Below are 8606 nucleotides of genomic sequence, written 5' to 3' on the forward strand. Positions count from 1 at the left end.
TGTGTTCTCAGGTGAGTCTCAAATTAACCTTTGTTCACGTCAGAGAAATTTTACAATGGCATCAAGGCAGCCTGTTTGGCCTGTTTTCATACACAAGCACACTCAGCAGACAAAGCCTCTTCCCTGACAAGAACTAGCCTGATTCTCACATCACCTGACAAAGACGGCACCACAACCTCCCAAAACCAGCTCCGGCCAAACATCTGCCCAGCCCGTATCGGTGGCTTTGTCAGCTGCACCATGACGTACGCAGCAAAAAGACCTGCTTTTAAAATGAATGTTATCGTTGTAGAGCAGCCTGCCAGGAATCCAGTCCAGCTCATCACCTGCGGAGGTGTTTGCACAGAACCAGCAGGTATTCCACTTGCAGACCCACCTTTTCTATTTTTAAACAGGGAGGTTTTCCAGCCAATGGTGCAACACAGCACTGGAGATAAGCACCTCCATTTTTAATCAATTTAACAGATAAGGGACCTCATGGTTGTAATACTGCCTCCCATTTTCCCCTTATCTGAGCTTCCAGACAGCCCATAAGAAACATTTTTCATCAGTCCTAAAGCTTAGTCATACCTGGTTTTTCCCATGTAAACTCACCTTGTCACACTGCTACCGTGAATTGCATTTCTTTAACTTTCAGCCTGTTCCCCTCTGAAGGCACTGAAGTCTGAAGACTCTTTAGGTATCTCAGAGAAGAAGGCTTTGTTATGAAGGGTAAGCTTACAGTTGCCTGAATTTCAGTAACCATTTCAAACCAAAATCCTTTTTAACTGCTCAAAACCATTTCTGTTTGAGTAGATGTCCTTAACAAGAACTTTCAACAAACAAGATTTTCAATAATTTATTTTATTCTGGAACAGAAGACAGTAGGGAACAGCCCTTTCCTCCAGGCAGCTGTAGACCAGGCCCTAGTGGAATAGACAGTATCAGAGCAAAGGCAACAGTCAGCTGAAAAGCTCCTACTGATTTGCATTATTTAATCAAGAGGTCTCAGAAGACTGAAAAGTAAGCTTAAGAGATGCTGTGACCAGCTGTCAGAAGACCTCGTACTGAACATGAAGAGTTTGCTCTTCCCCACATCATGCCTCACTAGAGCCAGGACTCTGGCATTCAAAGAACTGGTCCTCCCAAGCCCAGGGCACTAGTACCCAAACCCTCTTTGGCCTTAGTGGGAACTTTCCCATGATGCAGTTACAGCAGCCACTGAACAGCAAGGAGGAGCCTGCAGTTATTCAGAGACGGGCAATTTGCATCATTTCAAATGAAGTACTAGTGGCCTGGGCTCTATTTGTGAGACCCACTCCAGAGCAATCTTCCTTTTGGTGCTTCTGGAGTTAGGAGACACAACAGAACTGTACTAAAACCACTTTCCTAACAAGTTTGAACCGATTCCTGTCTGTCTTTATTCTCCAAGTACTGGATAGCTTTTACTTTTCCTATTTATCACCACACTGTCTCTTCACTTTTCTGCCCCCTCCCTTGGTCCCTGGAAGCCAAGAGCCCCAACATGCTCTTCCCAGTGACTTGTCCTACATCAAACAAATCTATATTGACAGAGCAACGAACACAATCGCTTCAGTATCATCTCCTCCCCTTTTACATACCAGCCTTCATTTCCCGAGAAGGTCCACTGTTGTCAGATATGCCGGTTCAGCTCGTCAGCCCATGACGTCACTGACCTTCAGCAAACAAATGCAAATCCTGTAAAATGAATGAAGCACTGAGCTGCTTAGTGGAATACGCCTGTCGGCCACCTGGAGATACAGTGCTGTTGCAGCATGTGTATTCAGTGACTGTAAATCAGGTGAGAGAAAAATGCATTTCCTACCTGCCCTCCAAGCCGTCACTGTGAAGATTGTTTGGACAAGCAACCCAAAAGAGCTCTTTGAGGATCTAGAACTAAACCACACTATGACAAGACCAGTCAGTGCTTGTCCTCCCTGCACTGAGTCTTGCCACATCCAGGCTCACGAGGGCAAGCTGCTGAACACAGCTTGGGCAGATGGGACTTTCTGCTATAAATCACATCGCAACTGCAGGAGGAAAGGGGACACTGCTTTTGCCCTACTAGTCCCACTGAAGTCATTTTAGTAGGAGGCACACTAAGGAGAAATCTATTAAGCCTCAGTATACAGTTATTTCTTCCTCACAGCTGAGCTGTCAGACAGGGATAACAGCACATCACTGGCTCAGTTTCTCCCCTGCCCTTTGCCACTTGAACTCCTCAAGTTCTACAGAGTTAAATAGAGTCAATATACAGATATGTCAGTGACTAGGATTCTTCCTGGGAAGTGTTCAAAGATAAGGTATTCTGGTCAGCAAGAGATGAGTCAAGCTGCCTAGAGATCTGGCATATGACAGATTCAAAGTGAGCAGCACACAATACTCAAGGATTCTCTCATCAGCCTGAAGGCTAACTTAGCAGCTACTTGCTGTCTTTGGGAGAAGACACAACCCTGAGAACTTGCAGGATGTTTGCCTCCTAAGTACAAGTTACATTAAATACTACTATAGCAGTTCTTCAAGTAAAGTTTGTCCACCCCCTCCGATAGAAAAACAGCACTGAGCCACAGAGTAAGAATTAAAGAAAGGAAGGTTTCCTTTCTCAGAGGTAATTTTTGTCTCACAAGCTGGGCGAAGCAGAAGCATACCCCTCAGAAATAAAGGAGCACCTTTGCCAGTGAGTTGTCTCTCTCAAAGACAAGAAACTTTGGGAGGTGTATGCTATTTAAATCCTTACTTAGGATAAAAGCATCAGCTTTGAGACTTTGGTGGATTAGACCCTTTTCAGCTGTTTCAAGCAGACAACATCCCTCAGCATCATCATACAAAAGCATCTTAATGCAAAACCCTCCTTACAGCCATGAATAATTCACTCATCTCGCATGTAAGTTATCTCTGATTTATTTTGAGAAATGCATTTGAGCAGACTTAAGACAGACACATATCCCAAAAGGAGGGTTCCTCAATGCGTGCCCTTTCTAGGATCGCCATTTGGTGTACATGAGCTGCACCTCCCCAGCTCCAGCAACCTGATGCAAGTTTAAAACAGTCCCAGTGCATCTCTAGGTGAACACGCAGACCAATTATTCTTTCACTAGGTCTATTTCCATGACAAGCACACTTCTGAAATGAGCTGTGTCAAGTGTCTCCATAATGGGGTGTCATCCAATCCCTCCTACCTCTAATCCCTTCTGCTTTCACTCATCTTTGACCATGCTGACAACCAGGTGCTCTACTGGGCACCAGCTACATTAAAATTCTCATTCATTCTATGCTGCCTTTCAACTTGTGCTCCATGATAGCAAAGGGATACACAGTCAGGTGGCAGCTGCAACACAGCTACAGCCTTGATTGGCTTAATTACATTAATCAAGCCACTGGGCTTTTATATCTACTCCCAGTAGCTCCAGGGACCAGGAGGATATCATCTGACACAGCAGAACAAATCTTGCTTCCATAGCTCAGCAACAGAGGAAGAATACAAGACTGTTACCCAACAGATTCTGGTGTTTCTCACCATTGTGCAGCTGGTGCAGGCTTAATGTCAGTCCAGTGAAGTCATCAGCTTAGTTCAAGTTCCCAGGAAGGTGAGTGCAAAAGATATTTTTAACCTTGCTTGATAACATGCTGTGCTCTGAAACAGAGGAAGAGGACAGAGTTAATTCATGCAACAGGCTGCTCTTTCACCTTTGGGTCCTTAATGCTGAGCCTCAGATTCACGTTTCCACAGAGGAAAGATTAGTTTCAGACAGGGATAACTTTATCATCACTTGCTCAGCTTCCAGAGCAGCTAAAGCCTGGATCCCGTAGGACCATCCTGCAAGCTCGGGTCTGCTCTTGCCTTCGTGTGCTCCTCACCCCGGGCGGGACAAGACCCTGAGGGCACACCGCTCCCCCGCGGCCCCCTCTCTGGCACAGGAGCCTCGGGCAGGCGCGCGGGGGAAGGCAGGCTCGGCCCAGCCACCGAGCCCCACCACGCGCAGGGTCCCCTAAAGCCCCAGGGCTGAGCCAGCGCTCAGGCTCAGCTATACCAGCTGCTGCTCCCAACGCTTTCCCGCGGGCACCTGCAGGCCGAGAGCCGGCCAAGGCCTGCGAGCTGAGCCCGGGCCGCACTGCCGGGGCGCCCTCGGGGCCGCTTCCCGGTATGGCCGCCGCGGGCAGGCCGAGTCCGGCGGAGGGATGCCGGGGCGCTGCCGCGGAGGGGACATCGCGGGCGGCCACGCAGCACCAGGGCCCTCTATGGCGGCGGGGGGGGGGTGCCATTTCGTCCCCACAGGACGCCATCGAAGCCTCGCCGCTCCCCCAGAGGCAGCCGCGACGCCGTGCAAGAGCCCCCCGCTCGCGTTCCCGCTGTCCCCGCCTCCCTCGGGACCGCCGTGGCCGCGGATGCCCGCGGATAGCGGGGCGCTCTCACTCACCGCCGCCGCCATGTTGTCCCGCGGCGAGCGCGAAGAGGGGGGAGCAGGCAGAGCGCGGGCGGGCTGCGCGCGCCAAGTCTCGGCGCGGCTCTCGCGAGAGGCGCGGGGGCTCCTGGGAAGCGTAGTCCCGCCGCGGGGCCGGGCGCCGCCCGCGGGCCCTGTGCGGCCCTTGGCAACCGCCTCCTTGGTCCTTCGCCGCCCGCGGCTGCGCGTGGCCTGCTGAGCGCTTCCAGAGGCCGAACAAGCCTTAGCTAACGTAGGAGGGGGCCCCTCGCGTCCTGCACGGCGCGAGCTGGCACCCTCGGCTGCTAAAGTGCCACGAAATCCCCAGGATCCCGTTAACTTGGTGGGGAAACGTAAGGGGAACCAGGGGGAGGAGAACTAGAGTAGCCAACGTCCGCCGTCTTGCCCCAAGCTTCAACCGCCCCGGTGGGGAGAAGCTCCAGCGGCAGAAGACGGATGGATCCGAGGACAGATGAAAGTGGAGAAGCCGAGCGTGGGCGAAAGCCCTGTGTTTGGCGGCGCAGCCCCGGGGTGCCCAACCAGCGGTGGGCCGGGAGCCGTGACACCATGTTTATCTGTGGGGCCTGGGTCCTCCTGGCCTCGTTTCTGGTTTTGGACTCTGATTTCTGCAGAGTGTGGGCTGAACCTGCCTCCAAGTTCTCCTGACTCTCCAGAACAGCCCCTGTAGCTTCTTAAAAATTCGGCAAATTGCAAGCAGTGCTTTTTTTAGTGATGCAAGAAGGCTGTAAAGGGATGCCAGGGTGCCCTGAGAAACTAGCTGCTTCCAGTAGGAGTGGTTGACCCCCAAGGCCTTCCCCAGCCCTCTGTGCCCCCCGCCGGCTGCGCAAAGCCTGCCAGGTAAGAGGTGCTCCAGCCTGGGTGGGAGCACAGGGGACGCTGCCGGCAGCGAGTCCTTATGTTGTGGCAGCTCTGGCCCACGGCGTGAGGACTTGAGAAAGCTTCAGTGCCCTCCTGCCCCATGCGGGTACCCTGAGGAGCTGGTTGCATGGATGCTTGGCTTGGTGGGAAAGTTGAGCGGCAGGGTCATGCTGATACAGACCTGCAGTAATTAACGGAGCCTTCATTGCAATGGCCTTTGCTCTGTGAAGATACAGCTGGCAACCTGCCTGACCACTTTTAGCTTTCCAAAGAAGCAGATATGTAATACCCTGCAACTAGAATCAGTCCTTTAAATCCCCAAGGGAGATGAAGTTTTTAAATAAAACATGACAACTAAAACTTCCCCTTGTGCAGAGTTCACATCCTGGAAGAAGAGAAGGCGTAGAGACTTGGATGTCCTGAGGACTTTGCTACAATCTCAATTTTCTGGGGGTGGAATCTGGTCAGGTATTAGAGTAACTGTCTACTTATGCCTCTGCCTGACAGGTAACTGCCCACAATAAATGGATGAGCTCTGCCAGATGCTCAGTAATGAACTGACTCAACAATTAAAAGCTCAGGAGAATGGTATGAGCTAAGTGCTCAGTAGTTTGGCTGTAATTATTTATGATCACAATGCACAGAAAAGTGTTTCCAAGCATATTTTAGAGGCAGAACAAAGACTCTGGATGAGGAAAGCTGGCCTCAGCCATGCCCACGCTCTCTTAAATTTCCGCAACTCCTTGCCTGTGCGAGTAGGACTTAATGAGGTTTTCACGGATGCACTGCATGCTAAAGCAGATGCATGTTTCATAGTTTCCCTTCTCAAATCCTCCTCTGCTCTGGGTTTGCTGCTGAGGTGTTGCTCTCCTTTAGGGGGCATTCGTGTCATACAAATCTTCAGCATGCAAACTCTGCCCAGGAGTTGCAGTGCAAGGCAATGTCTCCCAGAGGTCAGCATAACGTGGTGGCTCATCTGAAGATGCTGGGAATCTTCCTAGGGATATGAAGAGAGTTATATTCTGGATTGAACTCAGGCAGGTGCAAAGCTGCTCCCAGAGGCAATTTGGAAGTAAATTTGATAGATTTCCTATGGCAAAACTCCATCCCTTGTGGTGTTTTGGGTGTTTTTTTTTTTCCCTCCAATCTTTGAAAGGATTTCTGCTTTTCAATATTTTTCCCAACTTGCACAACAAAAGGAATGGTGATCTGTATGTGTTCATTTTGGGACTGCTCTCAACCTTTTGGCCACCAGAGGATCTGGAGTGAATTTCTTCCTCCAGTAACCATATGCTTGATTAAGCTCTCACCTTTCTGATTTCTCAAAGGTGTCCTGCATCAATCCTGCTAAAAAACAGCAGTCATTACCCTCTTCAAAGAAGTCTGAATTCTGCTGTAGAGTATTTGACAACCCCCTGATCAGATAACAGGAGATTGGACAGAACATATGACAGACGGGAAAGGAAGACAGGAAAATAAACAGAAGTCAATGACAACCCCACCAACGTCAGTGGGGCTCTGATCCATGCTTCAGTGGAGGACAAGGTCTCCTTCCAGGATCCCACCCGCTTCCCCTCTGTGTTGCCTGTAAGTATCTCCAGTGGAGGACCTCTACACACTCAGTGAGAGCTACTCGATTTTTTTTTTTCCCCCCTCTGCCTTCCAGCCTGTCCCAGCCCCACCCTGCAGATGGGGTTCTACCAAGCCTGGAGAAACAAAGCATCCTCTGAATCGGAGATGCCCCACTGTGGTTATCAGCTTCGACATATGGCTGGGGAAAGCAGCCAGCGTATTTGAACTCATTAAAAAGCTAGTCCCCCATTGCTAAATGTGCCTGGCAGGCACCAGCCCCCTGCATTGCTTGAATGTATGAAGCACAAGGAGAAGCTGAGGTGCAGGGGGTAGCTAGACTGATACTCGACTGTTACATATGCTGTGTGCACAGTGGTGCACAAAGAGCAGTCCCCGGTGTATGGCTGGAGATTGCTTGCTGGTATTTTAGGTGCCAGACTTCTAAGAGAAAAGATCTGTAGTATTAAGGAAAGCCTGCCATGAGGTCCCAAATCACGGTGTCAATCCCAAGCAATACAAGAAAGGCTCTTTGGAGCTCAGTAACAGACAGAAACGACATCTTTCCACGCAGGACGAGGCATACTGCAAACAAAACCTCCTTCCCTTCCCCCAGCAGCAAAACCCTTAAGCCTCCATTTAATGTAAAATACATGCTTAAACCCATTCCTCTTCAGTGTGTCCTGTATGCTTAAACTGAACTTTAAGCAGGTTCAGAAATGCTCTGCTGAATCGGCACTTATTTGAAGGCAGAACCTTGTTCACTGAATAACAAGAGCTTTATCTTTACAGTATAGCTGTGAAATCAAGGGCTGACCTTTCTGGGAGCATGCAGGTATTTGCAGCCAGGGCTGTTATGGGTTTCTGCAGATGGCGAAAGGATAAGGTTCTCCTTTCTCCTCCTCATCACTGCTGAACAGCAGAAGAAATGGCAACTTCAGCCACTCAGCCCGGGAGCTGGCTCTGTTTTCCCCCAGCTTCCCTCAGCTGTTCCTCCCTCTTCTTCCTCCTCTCCTCAACTGTGTTTTGAGCACAGTACAACAAAATGTGCTGTCCACAGAGCTCATGTGATGGGGAACTGAGTTGAGGAGATCACATCAGGGGAATGGAGATGACTGACTGACTGCATAGCTTCTGATCTGATGTTCCAGCAAGTCAAAGTGACCATCTCTTCCAAGCTAGCCAGACACTAAGCACAGCTTCAGTCCTTGGAGGAGCTGATCAGAACAGAGAGCACACAGCAAATTGTTCCGGTTGCAACTCATGCACAGATAAATCCTGGGGCCAGACGTATGTACTTGTTGCTCAATAACAGTAGGAATCCAGCTTCTTCATGGATGAATGTGTTTAATTAAAATATATATTCTCAGAGATTGAAGATAGGTGCACAGTCACACAAGCACACTCAAAGATGTTAGGAAGAACATCAACACTGGAAAGCTAGTGAAGCTAGGAATGAGATTTTCATCAGAGAAGGTCTTTAAGGCCAGGCTAGGTTTGCAGTTGTCAGGAAAGAAGAGCTGACCTTGCTTTGGGCAAAGAGATGGATCCTCTCCATTTTCTGTGTCAACGTGAGAGATTAAGGGCACAGTAAACAGAAAAGGAGTGAACTGGTATAAAAATGTCTAGGCAGTATTAATGAGGAACTTCTCAGGTCTTCTTCTATCACAAACAGTATTTCTGTTTGCCTGGATTACTTGGCCAACCAGCCGTTGATTCATTCAACCCAGTCTGCGC

General features: G+C 49.7%; 1 long non-coding RNA gene and 1 other non-coding gene across 2 annotated transcripts; both read right to left on the reverse strand.

Annotated features, from left to right (window-relative positions):
• Positions 1–827: 827 nt before the first annotated feature.
• On the reverse strand, positions 828–4478 carry LOC106485389 (uncharacterized). The gene is made up of 4 exons (XR_010886098.1): positions 4419–4478; positions 3518–3634; positions 1602–1698; positions 828–905 (listed from the first exon to the last, which is right to left on the reverse strand). It is a non-coding gene; the product is annotated as an uncharacterized lncRNA (long non-coding RNA).
• LOC136993707 (small nucleolar RNA R38) lies at positions 3704–3778 on the reverse strand. The gene has a single exon (XR_010886112.1). It is a non-coding gene; the product is annotated as a small nucleolar RNA R38 (small nucleolar RNA).
• Positions 4479–8606: the final 4128 nt, after the last annotated feature.

The sequence above is a fragment of the Apteryx mantelli genome, chromosome 19, assembly GCF_036417845.1.
Source record: "Apteryx mantelli isolate bAptMan1 chromosome 19, bAptMan1.hap1, whole genome shotgun sequence".
Lineage (NCBI taxonomy): Eukaryota > Metazoa > Chordata > Aves > Apterygiformes > Apterygidae > Apteryx > Apteryx mantelli.